Raw genomic sequence first — 20,727 nt, forward strand, 5'->3', positions numbered from 1 at the left:
GGAGAGAGGAGCCTGGCAGGCTACAGTCCATGGGGTCGCCCAGGGTAGGAAATGACTGAGCAATTCACACACACACGCTCACTCACTCTCTGGCAAGGTTATAATTGACCCCAAAGTTGTGTAGGAGGATTGGATTTTACAAGTTCTCCCTGACAATTTCAGATTTAAATGGCTGAAGTGTTGGGAAAAGGTAAAAAGAAATACTGAGCTAGTAAGAATGTGGAATATTTGAGAATTAATTTGTTCCTGGTGATGCTGTTGTGCTTGCGTGCTCAGTCGTGTCTGATTCTTTTGGGACCCCATGGACTGTAGCCCATGAGGCTCCTCTGTCCGTGAGACTTTCCAGATTCCAGACGAGAAAATGAGTGGATTGCCATTTCCTACACTAGGGATCTTCCCAACCCAGGGATCGAACCTGGGTCTCCCACATTGCAGGCAGACACTTTACCATCTGAGCCACCTGGGAAACTGGTGATGCTGTTACATAAAACCAAAGCCATTTGAGTAATCTTCCCAGGGCATCTAGGTCATTTACCTCTGAACAAAAGTGCACAAAATTTAATTCATGCTATTGGACAGTATTCTTTCTTCCTTCTCTTCATTTAAGCAGTGAAATAGTCCGAATGGGAAAAGCATACCTGGTGTATTTATAGTTTTAGCATATTTTTTTCTGGTTTTTTTTTTTTCATAATGACCCATAGTATACACAGTAGAAGATGTGTACACATGATCTATTTACAAAGCAAATTATGGCTTCATCTGTCATTCTTTGGTGTTTGAAATAGGATATTAATTTCCAGAGGACAAAGATGGCATTTGTTCTCTGCTTCTGAAATGTACAGTGTGGTACCTGGCACAGTCTTTTGAATAGCATGACTGAGTGATTGTCAAATTTTAAGCCTGAAATTATAAATCATCTCAATGTTTCTCAATCTTTTCTAGCCTGTTTTTCTATCACGTTATTTGAGTGTCCAGCAGTTTTTAATCCAGTTTTATTTTCTATGATTTGAATTACAAAAACAATCACCATATCGAGTATCTTTCCCAATTACACTTATCTCCTTCTTCCCTAGCGGAGAGTTCAGCCTCCTCTTTTTACAGGAATTGGCCTCCGGGAGACTTCATTGATTTGTCCAAGGTCATACAAGTTAACCAGCTGTTCTGGCAGGGCCAGATCTCTTCCTTCAGAGGTCAGGCCCTGCAGTCCTTGATGGAATGCTGGCTGAGAATAAGGCCTTGGGAGGAATTCAGGAGAGGCCCAAGAGGGCAGGCACTGCCTCCACCTTACAGGAGTCCACGGGCTGCTGGGGACATAGAAGTTGCTGGGTAACGCAGATTATGCTATGATCAGTGGTGTGTGGTGCCAGGCTCTAGAAGAATTCAGCCAAGGGAGGTGAGTTCAAGGACTCGAGGAAAGTTTTATGAAGGGCTCAAGAGAGATTTCACCAGGACGGTAAAAGGTGGATTCGGTTTTCAAAGACAGGGCTAGGGTGAGACTCCGTCTGTTCCTCCCTTTCCCAGCCAGACTCATAGGTGGGTTGTGTCCACTTGCCCGCTGCCTCTTCCTTACCGGCTGCTTATCTTGTCATGGAATACAACCCGGGTCTTTTTCCTCCCTTCTCATCTAACTGATTCCCACAAAGGTCCCCCATGGTTGCCCAGTCTAGCAGGACTAGATCTGAACGTTTCATTTTTATTTACTTACTTACTGGCTGCTCTGGGTCTTGGTTGCTGCACGCGGGCTTTCTCCGGCGGTGGTGAGCAGGGGCTACTCTCTGTTGTGGAGCGCCGGCTCTGGGGCTTCAGGAGTTTCGGTCTGTAGGCTCAGCAGTTGTGGCACATGGGCTTAGTTACCCCTCGGCGTGTGGCATCTTCCTGGACCAGGGATTGAACTCACGGTCCCCTGAATTGGCAGACGGATTCTCAACCACTGGGCCACCAGGGTAGTCCGATCTGAACTTGTTAATTCTTATTTTTCATGGCACTCTTGACTCCACTGTTGGAGATGGTCAGTCTCAAAGTACGCTCTGCCCTGTGCCTTCCTGATGTCAGGCTCTGGTTTCTGGAGGTGTTAGTGCTCCTAAGGGGTCTAGTGCCCGCCAGCCCTGGCTGGTCTCTTCTCTCATGTCACGCTGGTAGTAGCTCTTCATCCTTTGGGAGTTTATGAACCTTTTTAAACATTTGTTAATAGCTCTGTGTTCTTCATTTTCACAGAATTCTTTTTTTTTTTTTCCTGCCTGACTTGTCCCCACATCATGGTGGTGGTTCAGTATTTTTTTTAATGAAGTGTAGTTGATTTACAGTTTTGTAATTTTCAGGGATACAGCAGAGTGATTCAGCTATACATATTGAATATATATGTGTGTGTATATGTATATTCTTTTTCAAATTATTTCCCATTATAGGTTATTACAAGATATTGATGTTAAGTATCGTTGCCCATACTATACAGTAGGTTCTTCTTGGTTATCTATTTTATATATAATAGTTTCCATAAGAATTGATGCTTTCGAATTGTGGTGCTGGAGAAGACTCTTGAGAGTCCCTTGGACAGCAAGGAGATCAATCTTAAAGGAAATCAATTCTGAATATTCATTGGAAGGATTGATGCTGAAGCTGAAGTTCCGATATTTTGGCCACCCGATGTGAAGAGCCCACTCACTGGAAAAGACCCTGATGCTGGGAAAGATTGAAGGCGGGAGGAGAAGGGGACGACAGAGGATGAGCTGGTTGGATGGCATCATCGACTCAATGGACATGAGTTTGGGCAAACTCCAGGAGACAGTGAAGGACAGGGAAGCCTGGTGTGCTGCAGTCCATGGGATCACAAAGAGTCGGACACGACTTAGCAACTGAACAGAAGTGTCCCTAGAATTCTTCCAAACCGATGCACAAACCTTATTGTCTTCTTGCATGTTTCCTAACCTTATAAAGTCCATCTATGGATCTTAAAGTCCAGTGAAATGCCCCTGAATTATATGCTGATGATTCAAAGATACACTTTCAGCCCATTTCTCACTCCTCATCCATGGCTCTGACGGGTTAGTAGATCCCTCACTGCTTCGACCCCCATGGCAACGCAGAGCCGTGCTCACCATCCTCTCCCTAAATCTGTCCGCTTGTCCTCCTGCTGTTCCCCTCTCTCTATAGTCAGTCACCACCTCCCCTGCAACCCTCCTCTCCCCTCTGGCTTAAACCAGATGGTTTTCTTTGTTTTCTCCTTCTCCACACCCAGTGACCAAATCCTGTCTGTTTTATCTTCCAAAGATCTCTTGACTTCTTGACCTGTGTGTTGCCTAAGCTGTCTTTTTGCCTTTATGCGGGATTTTTGCAATAGCGAGTCCACTGCCTGGCTCCATCCTTCCTGAGTTGCTTCAGTTGTGTCTGATTCTTTGCGACCCCAGGGTCTGTAGCCCACCAGGCTCCTCTATCCATGGAATTCTCCAGGTAAGAATACTGGAGAGGTTGCCATGCCCTCCTCTAGGGGTCCTTCCCAACCCAGGATTCAAACCCATGTCTTTTGCATCTCCTGCATTGCAGGTATATTCTTTACCACTGAGCCACTGAGGAAGCCCATCTCTACCAATGCATAGATATTAATATAGTGATATCTATTGACATATAGATGTTTGTTGTTTAGTCAGTAAGTCCTATCTGACTCTTTGCAACCCCACAGACTGTAACCCTCCAGGCTCCTCTGCCCATGGAATTCTCCAGGCAAGAATACTGGAGTGGGTTGATAGTTCCTCCTCCAGGGGATCTTCCCGGCCCAGGGATCAAATCTGTGTCCCTTACATCTCCTGCACTGGCAGGTGGGTTCTTTACCACTAGTGCCACCTGGGAAGCCCATCCTGTGTCCATCCAAACTGTCTTCATCAGGGCAGCCAGCACAGCCTTTCTGAAACCCAGATCTGACCGTCCCAGTTTGAGGCTGCCCTGCAGGGTTCCTTTGCTCGGAGGAATGCCCACACCCCCTCTCTCTCGCCTGGCAGGGCTCCCTGAGATGTGGCCCCTGCAGGTACTTCCTCCTCTTTCACGTGCTCCGCTTCAGTTGTTCTGAACTCCAGGTCCCCACTTGGCCTCGTGATCGGTCACTCTGTCCTTGACCTGCACTGTGTGCTTCTCTCTGCCGGGAATTCCTGGCCCCACCCTCTGTGCCTCCACTCCCAGGCTACCCCTGGAGCCTCCCCTGACCTCCCCCCACCAGCATCGCTCACTCATGCGGACCCCGTGGACCCAAAGTATCTGTTTTGTTCTCCTTGGATGCTTGGTCATTCCTGCGGCACAGCGCCCATCACCACAGATTGCACTTGTTTGTTTAAATCCTTGCTTCCCATTTAGAGGTCAGGTCCATGTGATTATTCCTGAGCCCCTGGTACTTTTGCCCTTGTGGGTTCTCTTCCCCCCCCACAAAAAGATAAAAATTTTATTTTACAATCATGTCCAGATAAAGATGAATATATTCCAAGCTGGATTTATTAGTAGGTAGCTGTTATTCTTATGATCATTTTTTATTCCAATTTTTTAAAAAATATCTTATTAAAACACTTTTCATGGTCTCCTTAAAGTCTTATGGGCTCTAACACTTGGTGACCTGTGCCCGATGGATACCTTGGCTCTGTTAGGCGAACAGAAATCCTCTGGTGATAAAGTAGACAGCTGATTGATTGTGACTAGGACAGGTGAGAAGCCCCCTCAGTTATTTTCCTATGTGGCATGTTTGTGGTGGTTTGAATAGCTCCCTAATGTATTACGATTGTGTATTATAGTCCCTGGTAATCAAAAAATATATTTTAAAAACTAGATTCGTGGACTTAAGAGTCACATATGTGTGTATGTATGTGTGTGTTATTTAACTTACATGTAGAGTCTAGGTTGGTCATAGCTTTTCTCAAAAGCTTTGACACCATATTAAAAAGCAGAGAGAGTACTTTGCCAGCAAAGGTCCATCTAGTCAAAGCTATGGTTTTTCCAGTAGTCATCTATGGAATGGATGTGAGAGTTGGACCATAAAGAAAGCTAAGCACTGAATAATTGATGCTTTTGAACTGTGGTGTTGGAGAAGACTCTTGAGAGTCGCTTGGACCGCAAGGAGATCAAACCAGTCCATCCTAAAGGTAATCAGTCCGAATATTCATTGGAAGGACTGATGTTGAAGCTGAAACTCCAATACTTTGGCCACCTGATGTGAAGAATGGACTCAGTGGAAAAGACCCTGATGCTGGGAGGGATTGGGGGAGATCTTTATGATGTAAAAAATATGGTCCTCAAGCTAACTCACTAATACGAACATTTCCCCATGATGTGTCTGTGTGCAGCAATGACTTTCAGTGCTAGTGGGATGGTGATTTTGCCCCACTGGGAACATTCAGCAATTTATGGAGATGTTTTTTGGTTGACGCCACTGGGGGTGCTACTGGTGGCTGATAGCTTGAGGCTGTAGGGTATGGTATGTGTGCTCAGTCATGTTTGACTCTTTGTGACCCCGTGGACCGTAGCCCACCAGGCCCCTCTGTCCATGGGATTTCCGGGCAAGAATACTCGCCTGGGTTGCATTCCCTCCTCCAGGGGATCTTCCCAACCCAGGGACTGAACCCAAACCTCCTGTGTCTCTCTGAGCCACCGGGGAAGCCCTGGTTGAGGGAGAGATGCTGCTAAACATCCGGCAGTGCCTGGGACAGCCATTGCAACCAGGAATGCCCCAGCCCCAGATGCCAGCAGGGCTGAAGTTGGGAAACGCTCACGTAGAGATATCCTTCATAAAACCTGGTTCCGACAACTGTGTAATTCATTTGCTTTATTTCCCCATGTTTCCTTTAAAAGCCGTAATTCAGATGCAGGACTGTGTTGCAGCCCCGGACCCAGGCACTTCCTTTCCTGGCTTTAATAATATTGAGAGAGAGCCATTTAGACGGCTGAGCTGTAGAACCCCAGAGTTTGGGTCTGGAACAAGGGTTGCAGTGAGAGACATAAATCTTTCTCCCATGGTACATGGTCTGTTATCATTTATATCATTCCCCCAAATACAGGTTTTTTTTTTTCTTTCTGTGCTGCTCCTAGCTGGAATACAACCAATTGTTGTCTGGGTGGGGAGGGGGATGCTGAGTCATTTATTCATGCTTTTTATTACCTCTTGGCTTGAATATCACCCTTCATTGTTCACAAGCCGCTCAGCTTGTTTACTTTTTATAAATTACATGTAATCAGTCCCCTTGCAGGTCTGGCTACTGTAATTGGCAGCAGCCACGGAGCAGGGCTGACGAGCCTGCATTTGTGCTGATGTCTCAGTTCAGTCTCCACACTTCCTTGCCGCTTCCATCTGTATTTCGAAAGGAAGGTGATCAGAGCTACCACGCTGCTCTGTCTTCTTGGCCGCTGGGATGGCACTTGTTTATATAGTCCCATAGAGTCCCTGTGTCCTTTGGTGCAGGAAGAATCAAGGATTTTGGGGCAGTGGTCCTCAAGCTTTCGTATGCAGACCAATCACCTGGGTGACTTCTGAAATAAAAATTCTGCACCCCACCCCTCTTTTGAAACTTTTAGTAAATTTCGGTAGAGGCCCAGAAAACTGTACTTCTGATTCAAATCCCTGCTGATTCTGATGTAGTGGTCTTTAACTGATACTCCGAGAAATGCTGAGTTAGCATGGAGAAAAAAATGCCAGAAGAAAGAAAATCCCATGGAAGTAAATGTGTATAGAGTGGGATAGACAGGCAAGAATCGAAACTCAGAAAGGAGTTTTCTGTGAGATGAGGGCAATATGCCTGATGCTTTTTTCAAATATGCTTAAAAAAATAAAATAATAAAAGAAAAAATATGTGCTTAGTGTTTTCCTGCAGTGATTTTGATCAAACTCTTCTTGATGACAAAAGTGAAAGGGCATTTTTGGAAAGGTTAGAATATGAGAAAGTACCTAACCATTGCCAAGAAACTCAAAGATGTTACGAAATCAAGGAAGCTATTGTGTAGGTATCGATTTGAAAAAGAATGTGCATTCCTGAATTGAGTTTTCTGAATGGCTTAGAGACTAAGAGGAGAGGTGACAGAGGATTAACTCCTTGCCAGAAGTTCTGGTTTTTCTGGTTATTGGATCTGAAAGCATATTATTAAAATATAGTCCAGATTTTCTGGGATAGTTCTAATTTCAGATATTTTTTCCCATTGTCATTATAGTACATGTCTGATTTGCCCCAATTTTTGATTAGTTGAGATGTGGTTGGTTTGTAAAAGGGCCTTAAAATAGTTCTGCTTGACTACAGTTCTGTTTTCAAATTTCTGTCTGTCTCTCTCTCTCGCTGTGTGTAATGTATATATTCTAATCTATTTCTTTGAACCTAAACTTGACCATCATCAGCTTTTGTTAAATCCTTCCTACCTCTGCTCTGTCTCTTCTTCAAGGTGTTCGTCTTTGCATTTACTTTACCCTAACCAGCTCTGTGTCAAAGTGCTCGTGTTTCCACTCTGGGAACCCAGATGGTGCTGCAGTCTTTTCACCACCCTGAGCTGGCTGACCTTTCCTCCTTCCTTTCTTTCCCCCCAACCTTCTTACTCTCTTCCTTCCCCTCATTTCCTTACTCAGGAACCCTTCAGCCTCTTAGATACGCTGTTCATCTGCCCACAAGATCTTAGAGAATCTTCCCATCTGCTTTGTAAGTGTTTAGTATCATTATTGTTATTAAATGAAGTGTCTGCCACACCCTTTCATTGCACTGAGAGTTCAAGTTCAAGTACGTAGAGTTAGTAGATCACTTTGTTCCCGAAGTGAATAGAAGGACTGTGGCTGACTGGTGGTGGGGTCCTGGAACCAGTTTCTACCAAGAAAAGCTAGACTACTGTGACTTCTGTCCCGCGTGAAGAATCGAAGGCTGGGCTTCCAACTTGTTCTTTTTATTCCAGGTGACCTTACTGTCTTGCTTTTCTGAGTTTTAAATCTATATACTTGGAAGACCTCTTTTCTTAGGAGTCTCTTGATATTTCTAGTTATTTTTTCTAGAATTTATTCTAACCCATATGTTGTTTAACATAGTGGTAGATGTTTCCAATGAATATTTAACTTTGCTGAAAACAAGTATAAATGCTCTTAGGGAGAACCACAACATTAAGTAGTCATCCAAGTGCAGTGTAAAAACATACATAGCTTATAAATTTTCAGTGGGAGTCTTTTAACTTAAAAATTTCTGGTTTGGGTTCAGCATATAGGAAAAAAAAGTTATAGAGTATTTATTAAAAAGTTATGAAATATTAGCAGAAGTTGTAAAATATTAGGTAAATAGAGGTTTTGCTCTTTGCTTAAGTTACTAAAGGGAGATGTCTTTCTCAGAATTAAATAAGACAGTATTAAACTAAATATACATATTTAACTTCTAATGATTTTATATTTACTTATATTTAAATAGAAAATGCTTAGATTAACTTAAAATTCATAGGATGTTGGTATTTTGTTTCTGTGTTTTAAGACATCATTTTTATTTAGTGCTCAGGTGTATTTAAAATTTAGTGTCTCCTTACTGATTTTAGTGATTCTTAAACAACTAAAAGATAAATCTTTTATGGTAGGTTTTATGTACACTAAATATTTTAGCAAGTGTGATTTTTATTCCTAAGCTAGAGAAATGGTTGTATGTTGAGAAACCCATGTTCTTATTAACTAAGGGATATTGGAACATGGATATGGAAGTATTTTTAATGTTTCAGATAAAGCTCTAGACTTGCAAACATTCCTGTTTGTAGAGAGTCTGTTGTGTTTCTAAACCATAATTTTCCAAAGCAGAACAAATTTTATAACTTTGAGATCTTTATTGAAATACTTAAGGAGAAGAAAATGGCTCACGGATGGTAACTAAAAGTAGTGAAAGGAGAAAAACCTAACTACTGATCCCATTCTCAGTGAGAAAAATGAGGACCTAAGGAATTGCGGCCACGGAAATAGCCCAGGTTGAAGGCCAGTTGGTTTCAGGAGGCAGGGGAAGTCATGGACACAGACTTCCTGACACCCAGCCCGGGGCCAATCCCAAGCAGCCACATCTGCATCTTCAGTGCGCTGTTGTCTTTCCAAAATTCGAGCATTTTAGCTGCCCTGGAGAGCTGTGACTATGTGATAGGTTCAGCCCAATTTCTTACTTTTTTTAAAAAATTATTTTTAATTGTAAAAAAAGTGCCCACATAACGTAAAATTTACCCTCTTACTAATTTTTAAGTGCACCGTGCGGCAATGGTAAGTGTATTGGCATGGTCGTGCCACCCCAGTCTGTTTTTGCTTCTCTCTCTTGTCTCTGGAGCCTTGAAAACATCTGAAGGGCCTTTAGACCGGCACCGTTTGGGAAGGCCTGCATCTCACCTGCCTTTGCTCCTTTTTTGTACTGACTGTGTGCTCAGGCGTGTCCGACTCCTTGTGACCCCATGGACTGTAGTCCACCAGGCTCCTCTGTCCATGGAATTTTTCAGGCAAGAATACTGGCATGTCTGCATGCTAAGTCGCTTCAGTCATGTCCAACTCTCTTCCACCCTATGGACTGTAGCTCATCAGGCTCCTCTGTCCAGGGGATTCTCCAGGCCAGAATACTGGAATGGGCTGCCATTTCCTCCTCCGAGGAATCTTCCCGACCCAGGGATTTCACACGAGTCTCCTGTGGCTCCTGCATTGGCAGGTGGATTCTTTTACCACTGAGCCAGTTGGGAAGCCCTCCTTCCTTGTAGTAGGAAGTTAATTGTGTGGAATTTGCTCACCTGATCCCCACAGATGATCCTACTTCATTGCCCATTGGAAATCCCACACCCCTTTCTGCCCCGGAGGAAAAATTCCTTCCTGATTGTAGAGTCTGTGCTCAGTTTAACCTTCAGCATATGAGCGTGAGTCACCCTGGGTAAGCATGTAATCCCATTTATACCTTTCTTCCAACCTCCCTTTAATTTTTAACTTAAGATACTGGATCCTGATTTCCTGTGTAAGGCGCAGTGATTTGGGAACTAATTTAGGGACCAGGCGATGTTGAGATTTTTTTGGAACTGGCACTTTCCATTCTGCTGACAGTGAAGCTGCCTGGCCTGTTTTAATATTCAGACTATGTGTGGAATGTCTGTGTGGATGAAGAAACAAGTTGAAGCTTTTTGGGAGGCAGGAAGAAAGGGGAGTGAAACTTTTTAGGTAGTCTGATTTTGTGGGGGAAATGTTGAGGTTTTTAGAATACAGGCTAACTAAAAGTAAGTGGCTGTTTGGCTTTATGATTTCTTTGAGTATGCAAAGGAAATACTTGATATTGGGCTAAAGAGCTAGCATTGATTAAGTTTATTAACTGATAAATTAACAAATTAGTAAAACTGCCTGTGATTTGCAGTTATTATCGTTCCCAATGTGTAATCACCAATTCTGTTTCTTCATTTGTGGAATCAAACATATGTCACTGGGAAGTAGTTTTTCTTTTTTTCAAATTGATTTTCATTGGAGTATAGTTGCTTTTCAATGTTGTGTGAGTTTCTATGGTACAGCAAAGTGAATCAGCTATGTATACATATATCCCCTCCTGCTTTTGGATTTTGGAGAGTTGCTTTTAAAAGACTACTCATAAAGCACCTTGGAATCTTTAAGATACTTTGAATATGGTACTGAAAGAATGTAAATCATTAATGCTTATATTTTTATACTCAAAAATACTTATATTTTTATACTCAAGATGAATATGGAAGTGGGAGTGAATTGAACATTCAAAATATTCCTTTTGAAAGACAACATACATTTGAGCAAAGCCATTCTCCCTAAGTGCTTATTTTAAATTGGCAGTCACTTAGCCAACAGTCAGTAATCTCACTTAGCAAGTGTTTGGCACGCCTGTTTTAACCTGCACAGGTTCAGTTCACACAAAGAAAGGGAGGGTGGGGTGATGTGATGGGAGCATCCTGGTAGCCTCATTAACATATCTGGAATGACTATTTGAATATATGCCAGCTGAGCCAGGCAACCTGGAGGCCTGCCAGGTGAGCCAAGGGAATTTCTGGGAGGAGTGTGGAGATTGGAGCCTATCAAATGTTTTTCTTTTTGGAGGGGAAACATCTTAGAAGATGCCGTTTAGGATACTTCCCTTACCCTCTGAACAAAATAACTCTTTTTTCCTCCCCTTCAAATTCTGCAAAAACTTCTCTTTCCACCACCTTTTTTGTACTTTTTCAGAATAGTACAGTAGGACTTGTCTCACAGATAGCTTTTGGTAATCTCTCTGGGGTGAGTTTGAGTTCCTGCTCTGCCAGGATTTTTGTTTCTGCAGAATTAGTCCCGAAGCTGTTTCCGTGAGCCTCGCTGGGGCAACTCCTCTGCAAACTTATCATGTGGACACAAATGATGGGAACAGGACAGACAGGATAAACTAGGGCGTCTGCGGAGTCAACTCCTACCCAGTAGATGCTCAGATCATGAAGATGGCAGCCTGGCTCAGCTCTGGGCAGCAGAGAAGTGGTCTTTACAAGGTTCTCTCTGGGGGGCCTGTATCACATTTGACTTTGCATTGATACCTGTCTGGCTGCAACCACAACTGTGGGCTCTAAAACTAGTCAGTAGAGTAGTCAGTTGAAACCAGAGGTTCTCAGGTATCTGGATGTAGTACGTTTAAAGGTGAGATGAGGCAGGGCTCCGTTCTCTAGCTCTCATTTAGGGGAGAAGTATATTGGGTTCCCACCAAGACTTCCCTGGTGGCTCAGACGGTATAGAATCTGCCTACAACGCTGGAGACCCGGGTTCCATCCCTGGGTCAGGAAGATCCCCTGGAGAAGGGAATGGCTACCTGCTCTAGTATTTTCACCTAGAAGTTCCGTTCATAGAGGAGTCGGGCTGGCTACAATCCATAGGTGCTGCAGAGAGTCAGACATGACTGAGCAACCATCGCTCACTCGCATGCTGATGCTCAGGAGTATACTCGGGAGCATCAGAATCACTAGGGAGCTTTTCCAAAAACCATTTACTTTGATTTTTTTTCCCCCCGTATTGCACTGAAGGGTGGGTAGGGATGACCAGGAAAGGTGGCATTTAAATCTGCAATCAGTTGAAGCTGTGGGTGCTTGCCACAGTGTGGTCATTTCCATAGTTCAGGCCAGTTTGCTACCCTGCGTCCTCCGTACGCGGTGGAAAGATACAGCCTAATGACTCTAGTGCTCACTCCTCCTGCGACAGGATTTGCAATCCTGTGTTAAATGTACATTTAATAGGCTTGTCAGAAAAGGTGGTTTTTTTTTTTTTTTCGCCTCCTGATTGGAGCTGTGTGTGTGTGTGTTTAATCTCTTCAAAGTTAGTCCTTAAGACTGATTTTTTAAAAATATTTATTTATTCGGCTGCAGTGGGTCTTGGTCATGGCATGTGAACTTTTATTTGCACCATGTGGGATCTAGTTTCCTGACCAGGGACCAAACTCAGGCCCCTTGCATTTGGAGCACAGAGTCTTAGCTACTAGACCACCAGGGAAGTCCAGACTGACTTTTTAAAATCACAAATATGGAGTGTCAAAACCAGGAAAGAACAAATTTGATCATAGCTATCAAAAAAAAAAAAGAAACTCAAAAAAATGTGAACCTGAAAAAGAACTCTGGTGCATTAAACTGAGCCCTAAATTTTTTACAGATATTATAGTGAGCCTATATATTTACATTTTGTATGCCAGTCATTTATAAATATATATGCTTTTAAATGTCTATACCACAGTTATTAAATTTCAGTCACCTTTTGTTGAACTTCACTAATTTCTTTGTAGTTTTTTCAGTGTTGTATGTGATTTTTATATTTACACAATCACCATCTACTCATAACTAATTATAAAGATAAAACTTTGATTCTTTTTTTTTAGTATAATATTTTTTTTGGCCCTGCCACTTGGCATGCAGAATCTTAACCCTGGCTCTTGACAGTGAGAGCATGGAGTCCTAACCACTGGACTGCCAAGGAATTCCTAACTTTGAGTCTTCATAGCTTTTTTTTTCCAGTTGATTCCTAACAGCCTGTTTAAAAGAAAAATATTTATAGATGATTGTAATCATGTAATTCATGAAGCAATGTAGGGTTAAAATGAATAACTGTTAGTTCAGTGTTTTTCTTTTTTATTATAAAATGTTAAATCTTATATTCTTGAGGCTTCTCTATTGTGTCAGTTTCTCATATTATAGAATTAATACAACATGCAATCTTACCAGTTTCACCATTTAGTACATCTTCAACGTCTCTGAGGATGGTAGATATATAAGATGTTTTTTTAAACAAGTACATGTCTGAAATTATAGTACAGTTTATTCAAGTCATAGAACACATTGGTAAAACTTGAGTTCTGGCACTTGGCCCACATTTAAATTGATAACATATGTGTGTGGGAAAAAGCTACTAGGTACTGGTGATCTCTTTAGAATGTGTTAATATTGTTAGGTCCAAATATGAGTTATTTGGTAGGTTTACCAGCTTAAAAAAAAAACTAAATGAAATCTAATATTACTTTTGTGTCCCTTTTAATTGATTTTAGTGACTTGTTTAGTTGCTAAGTCTTGTCCAACTCTTTGTAATCCATGGACAGATGGAGCCCACGAGATTCCTCTATCCATAGGATTCTTCAGGCAGGAATACTGGAGTGGGTTGCCATGCCCTCCTCCAGGGAATTTTCCCACCCCAGGGATCAAGCCCTGGTCTCCTGCATTAGCCGGCAGATTTTTTACCATTGAGCCACCAGGGAAGCCCTTTAGTGACTTATTAGTCAGTATTTGTGGGGATACATATGATAAACTTTGGGGGGTTGGTTTTTGTCTTCTCCTTATTCTACACGTGAAGTTCTAGGCGGGAGCAGTGAGTGGAATGGCTGTCTTCAGGTGTCATGAGGTGGAACCAGTTTAACCATCACTGCAGCTCATCCCTTGTAAGCTCCCTCCTCAGCGCCCTGGCTTATTTACATGTTATATAATCCAGACTGGCTTGTCCTGTTTGGTGAGTTTGTTATAAACTGCCGGGCTAAGTAAACGTGGGCTAACATTTTAAATGGATTAAAAGTTAACCAGTACTTAAGGAGGGACGTAGCAGAGGGGCCCAGCTGTCAGGGGGCCCAGGTTCTGCCTCCTGGGGTGGGGGTGGGTCCATTTCCGCTTCCCCTTAGGAATGGGAAATCCACGTGAAACTATAGCAACGCCTGGCCAGAGGACCACTCTTCAGTGCAGATGACAACCAGCATGCTTTGTCCGATACTAGAAACGTCAGATCCTGAAAGCAGGTGTTAATGGTGTCCGTTAATGAGCTGTGTACACAAGCACAAACGGACACACCATACCAGTGGGACCATTTTCATCCATCTGTGCCCAGTATGAAAACAACGAAGGAGGAAGCGACTAGATGACTGAGTCTTGTCCCCTTCCGAGTTCAGTGCACGGTGAGAGAACGTGTCCACATGCTCTGTGTTGAACGTTTTAGGTGCCTGCGCCTGGCAGGGTTATGCTGATCTATGGTGTGTAACTCACCCCCAATTATAGGGTTATTGCATCCTTGGACCTTGTCTGTCGAACTTTCTGGCAGATGTGCACGGTCTCTTGTGTGACTTCTCTGAACCCTCTGTAGGGCTGCGTGTCCCATTCCATGTTAAGTGTGTCTTTTTCATACTCAAGAGATGCTGGTTCCATCCCTGGGTCAGGAAGATCCGTGGCCTGGGAAATGGCACCCCACTCCAGTCTTCTTGCCTGGAAAATTCCATGGGCAGAGGAGCCCAGAGGGCTACAGTCTGCTGCTGCTAAGTCGCTTCAGTCGTGTCCAACTCTGTGCGACCCCATAGACGGCAGCCCACCAGGCTCCCCCATCCCTGGGATTCTCCAGGCAAGAACACTGGAGTGGGTTACCATTTCCTTCTCCAATGCATGAAAGTGAAAAGTGAAAGTGAAGCTGCTCAGTCGTGTCCGACTCGTAGTGACCCCATGAACTACAGCCCACCAGACTCCTCCATCCATGAGATTTTCCAGGCAAGAGTACTGGAGTGGGGTGCCATTGGTCTTCTCTGGGCTACAGTCCAGGGGGCCACAAAGAGTTGGACACGACGGAGCGACTGAGCACACACACATCCCACCTGGAAGTTGGAATCCCCTCGTGGATATTCTTAAAGTCTTCCTTGAATGCCTCTCCCTTCCATACAGGGCCTTTCTGAGGTTTGCAGGGCTTCCCAGAGCCAAGAGAGTTTGTCAGCCTAAAGTGATGGAGATGACCTCCACCTGCCCTGGTACAGCCTCTCCCTCTCACATGTGCCCATCTAGGCACTTCTCTCTGAGCAAAAAGACCAGGGAATGCTAACTCAAGATTTCAGTTAACAGCAACCCACTCACCCGCCATGAGTCACTCTTAGTTTGAAATATCCTAAAAAGAGGTTCTTATTTCTTAAGGTCAGGAGGGTTGCAGCATGCTTGATTTTTCAATATCTCTGGTTAATAATGATTTTAGATAGTAGAAGAGGAAATGGTTCTTTTATGAGTGTAGCATAAAACTGTATGGCCTCGTGCAAATGATCTAACTTCATATGAATCCTGTCTTATAGACAGAAGCTTCCTTTGTATAACTAGATTCACCACTCTGTCCTTCTCTGAAATACTGAGAGGAGAATAATCTCATATATATCACATACATTTTTTTTTAAAAATCAGTATTGAGAGGCAGGAAAATTACCAAACAGTCCACATTCTTCCAATTCTGATTTTTTTTACATCATTTTTGGTGTTTTAAATCAAAAATACATTTTTCTGTCCTTTTTATTTTTTGAATTGAAACCTACATCCATGGAATTATCATCTTTATAATGGTTGACTACTGGAGTTTATAATCAGAAGATTGTGAGACCTTTGGAGAACAAAATAGAAAATAAAATTAAGTTTAGGAAATAAATTTTTGTTGGACATTGCAAAAATAGCAAAAAAAAAAAAATGTGGGTGAATAACTGGCAACACAAACTTTTTCCTGTAAGTTCCTTTTTCCCAAACTCTTGCCATCATACTAAAAAAAGTTTTCTTGTGCATTGCTTTTTTTTCTCAGAATCCTGCTGCTTACTGTTAGAATTTTTTCATATGCCAAAGTTTTGTTTTTCATGTGATTTCTACTCATGAAATCACATGAGTCTTATTGGAAAAAAAACATGTTTTTTTTCAAAGTACAGTGGTAAGGGACTTCCCTTGCAGTCTAGTTAAGACTAGTTAAGACTTAACTAGTTAAGTCTAGTTAAGACTCCAAGCTCCCAATGCAGGGAGGGGCATGGGTTTGATTCCTGGTTGGAAAGCTAAGATCCCACATGCCTCATGGCTAGGCCAAATTTTTTTTTTTTAAGAAGCAGTGGTAAAAGTTGTTGATAATAAGCCAAAAGGAAAATGAAATATGAACTTCTATACAGTTTATAGTGAGTAAGGGAAATTATTAATAAATGCAGTATCCAAGGTGAATGAAGTTAGATTATTGTCGGGGACATATCAATTCTAATTAAAGATAAAGGATATAAGTACATTTTTCTAGTTTCAAAAATTACACTTTTCATTTCCTATCTGGCCTTTTCCCCAAGGAGGTGTGTTCTTAAGACTTTTCTATCAGTCTAATAAAGGTGATGCTATCGCCTGAGCTAGTTTAATGGAATGGTATCATAGTTTCTTTGGAATAATCAAGCAGGGAGATAAAAATTCAAGTCTTTGGAGGAAGCAACTGGGATTCCTGAGCAATAGGATACCTTAAGCTTGTGAGAAAGGAACTGAATGCTTTTTAGGAGATGGCCAGTGTTCTGTATCTCTCAGTCTGATTGGAAAAAAGAAAAAAAAAAACAAAACACCATATTTTAGGTACTACTATTAAAACGGCATGCTGATGCATTCCTCCTGTCATTCCTTGTAAGAAATGACTTCAGAAATGTTCAATAGCATCTTGTTCAGCCTCTCACTTTGATTGCCTGACGTACTGGTAGGATCTCACTGTATTTGTTTGCTCTGTAAATCTTACGGTGGCCTTTGACCCAAAGCAATAAAGTGTCACGTGACTCGGTATATCAGACAGGATCTTCAGTTGTAAGGAACAGAAACCTCTGGCTGATTTCATCAGGAAAAAAAGTTTCTTCAGGCCTTTAGGTAGCTCACAGCTTCCTTGGGAAAGCCGAGAACCTAGCTCTGTGGAACCTTGTCAACCAGGAACAATGCCACTGCATCAGCTTTTCAGTTGTTCATTCTGTCCCTCCTCTCCTCCACCCCAATGAGGAAATGAATGCAGATGGAAGCTCAAAGAGGAAATGACCCCTCGTGCGTCTAAATACTCTTCCTTTTCGTCTCTCTCTGCTCCCCACTCAGCCTTGCCCCACTCGCCTTTCTGATCCTTCAGTGTCCGTCTTCCCTACTAGACTGTAAGCTCTGGAAGGATAAAAACCTGTGGATTTTGGTCTCTGCTGTGTCACCCAGGGCTCTCATAGTGCCAGACATACAGAAGATGCACCAGATAGGCATGCTTAGTGGCTGAGTGAAGGACGGGGGCGAGTTTGGGGTGGCGGGGGAGAGTAAACCATCATTTCTCTCTGTCATTCCTGACGACTTTGCCCTGATCTGAGTTCTTGCTCATCCCCGAATTGCTAATCTTTTCTTTTTTTCTTTTTGACCACACCCATGTCACCCACCACACCTTAGTTCCCCAATCAGGGATCGAACTCGTGCCCCTTGCATTGGAAGGCCAGGTCTTAACCACAGGACCTCTGGGGAAGTCCCCCCACATCTCTCATCTTGAAGGAGCCTGCCTTCTGGGCAGCGGCAGGATGGTTCCTGCAGAGGGGTGCTGGACGCTTTGCCATGGCATGGTTTTTTGCACAGTGGTCAGTCTGTTGGAACTATATACTTAAGGAAGTTTTTGTGGGCTGGCCAGAGACATGAGCCATTATGTACCACGTTGTTTCTATGGGAAAATGCATTCTGAGCTCAAGTGAAGCTACTTACAAACTTTTGAATACACCCTTCCATTAGTAGAGGACTATCATTGCATGATCTCATGTACAGGCTTTTATTCATTACTAGTATATAAATGAACAGTAAGCCATTTCTTTGTCAGAGGAGCAGAGCCAGAAGTCTTTCCTTCTGAGAGGATAAACGACTACATTAAAATGGATTTCCTTCATCCAACAAACATGATAGTTCGTTTCAAATGTATTTAGAGTGCCTGGCACATCCCGAGCTTTGTAAGAAGGACACACAGGTGAATCAAATAGGGATTGTCTCCTGGTGAGTTCACAGTCAGGTTTCCATTTAAATAGGAATTGCCCTCCTATAGCACCCAAGGTCACTTCCAGCCCTGATATTCAGTAATTCTGTAGTTTTGAATTGCTATATTCATTTGCCCATTTTTCTTGTCACACATGATTCTGTTATAAAATGTATTTGTAGTTAATAATGGAGAAAGCATAATGACATTCATGTTACAACTTTTAAGTCATTTTGAATTTGCTGTTGAGAATGAAAAATCCAGGAGTAGACCATTTATTTATTTTAAATATTTTTATTTATTTCTTTATTTGGCTGCTCTGGGTCTTCATTGCAGCTTGTGTGTTCTTTAGTTGCAGCTTGCAAATTCTTAGTTGCAGCATGTGGGATCTAGTTCCCTGACCAGGGATCCAGCTGGGCCCCCTGCATTGGGAATGTGGCATCTTAGCCAGTGGACCACCAGGGAGGTCCCAAACTGTTTATTTTTATTCCAAGTTTTTATCATGGAAAGAATGAAGCTGGATGTATCATGAAATTGACATAAAACTAGAGCAGTGGGGCTTTATTTTGAAACTATACATATTTCTTGAGGATAATATGTATGGGTCTCAGGTTTAACAGATATTCTTAAAATGCTCTCCTGTAATTTTCAGAATTTTTGCAGCAAGTATGTATTCCTCCTCCATTGTCACCATCACACACATACACACTTACACTTGCATACAGCACAGCGTCTCTTCAGATCCGTGAAAATATTTCAATGTGATGTCCTCCTTTCCCTGAGTCATTTACCCACACAGCTTAATAAATACTTGATGAATGGAATCTAGTTTCTGGGAACTGGAATGTGGGAAATCTTGATGTTTATATAAAAAATTCTACAGATATTTGTAAAAAATACTTGGAACTCCCTGGAGTAAAAAATAATTGGGTTGTGTGGAAATAGTCTTGGCCTGCCCTAACACTTGGAAAAGTTACCTGGTAGGTAGTTTCAGATGATTTGAACCATTAACTTCTTTGATCTCTTATTTTGAATTAAATCTTATAATTCAGGTAATATATTAATTATTTCTGGCAAGTGAATTAATGACTGTTTTCTCTCAGGATCTAGAGAGAAACAGGTACTATGTCTAATTCCAGGAATTCCATTTAGTGATCAGGGTTACAGGACAATCCCTGACTTAATGCTTAAACTTGAATTTATCTGTACAGTTTAGAGTGTTATTTTTTCGTCTCTACAATAACTACTAACAAATTACATATTTCCTTGCCTTGTTGGTTTCTTATTCATCATTTTGGCAGTTTTTCTTAATGTAAAAGTCAATCTTTAGCTAAAATCTGGTCCCCATAGTTATGAGAAATTGAAAACGCACATTTGAGGAGAGTTCAGTTTTAGTGATAGAACAGTTCATAAATTATTCAGCAGTTTGCTTCTGTAAGCCTTTCAGTTTTCTCTGCTGTGCTGTTTAATACAGAATGTTAATTCATGCAGGTATACATCCCACTGTTCCTACTGACAAAAAGAGATCGTTATCTAACGTGGGCAAGAACCTTGAATTATTAAACTGGATGTATATTAACTTGGTTTAATCAATACTTATTATTCTTTCACCATTATAGAAATGAAAGGTAGAGACACTTCTGCCAGTTTATTGGAAGATTGCTTTTAACTAAAGTTCCCCTTGCAGGAGAAGGTCAGATTATTGCAGAGTAGTGAACCAACTTTGAAATGAGGGAAATGCTGTTCTTGACAACTGGCACATAACAGGCACACAGTGAGTGATCCTGTCGCTTGTGCCGCGTTCAGGCTCAGAAGTTCAGGCCACTTCACAGTCTACAAGTTGGCCCATTGTGAGACATTTTCCTTCCATCTGTGCCTTCCATAAGTACATGCCATGGTGTAAAATTGGTAAGCCTTTTTTTATCATTTTATGTGCTTCTGTATTATCTTTTTCACCTTCATTTCCTTTTACTTATGAAATGGACATTTAGCTAGACTTGTGATGAGTCAAATTTGGCTTCTCCTAAGTTCATTGTGTATATCGCAAAGCACAAAATCAGGAGATTATGGTACATATGACCCAGAAGAGGAAACTGTTATCAATAGCTTTCTAAAGTTTTTGAGTCTTTCTCGGAGGAAGACAGAATAAATTAAACACCAGGGATTTCCCTGGAAAGTCCAGTGGTTAAGAGTGGTTAAGTTAAGTGGTTAAGTTAAGACTCCATGCTTCCACCACAGGGGATGTGGGTTCAATCCCTGGTTGGGCAACAAAGATCCCACATGCTGCACAGTGTCACCAAAAAGCAATAAAAATTATAAAAAAAAAAATTAAATTCCAATATCAGGCCACTTTCTATAATGAAGAACAAAAAAAATGAACCATCAACACACACAAAACTGGCATCTGAAAGTTTATGATCGGTCTTTTTTATTTGGTCTTAGAAAACATATAATGGAATACAGTCCCCGAGTTTCAATAAAAATGGCGTTTGAAAATTAAACCTGATGCTATATAAAGGACACTGATTTCT

General features: G+C 42.0%; 1 protein-coding gene across 10 annotated transcripts in view; it reads left to right on the forward strand.

The window, feature by feature from the left end:
* The window catches only part of GAB1 (GRB2 associated binding protein 1), a 125,039-nt gene that overhangs the window by 9,147 nt on the left and 95,165 nt on the right, over positions 1-20,727 (forward strand). Inside the window, exon 1 of one of the 10 annotated variants that reach the window (XM_043902516.1) lies at positions 6,119-7,896. The exons of the other annotated variants lie outside the window; for them this stretch is intronic. The gene's annotated coding sequence lies outside the window, so the exon portion shown is untranslated. Of the gene's footprint in view, positions 1-6,118; positions 7,897-20,727 lie in introns of those variants that run through there. 10 annotated transcript variants of the gene reach the window in all.

The sequence above is a fragment of the Cervus elaphus genome, chromosome 5 (genome assembly GCF_910594005.1).
Source record: "Cervus elaphus chromosome 5, mCerEla1.1, whole genome shotgun sequence".
NCBI lineage: Eukaryota > Metazoa > Chordata > Mammalia > Artiodactyla > Cervidae > Cervus > Cervus elaphus.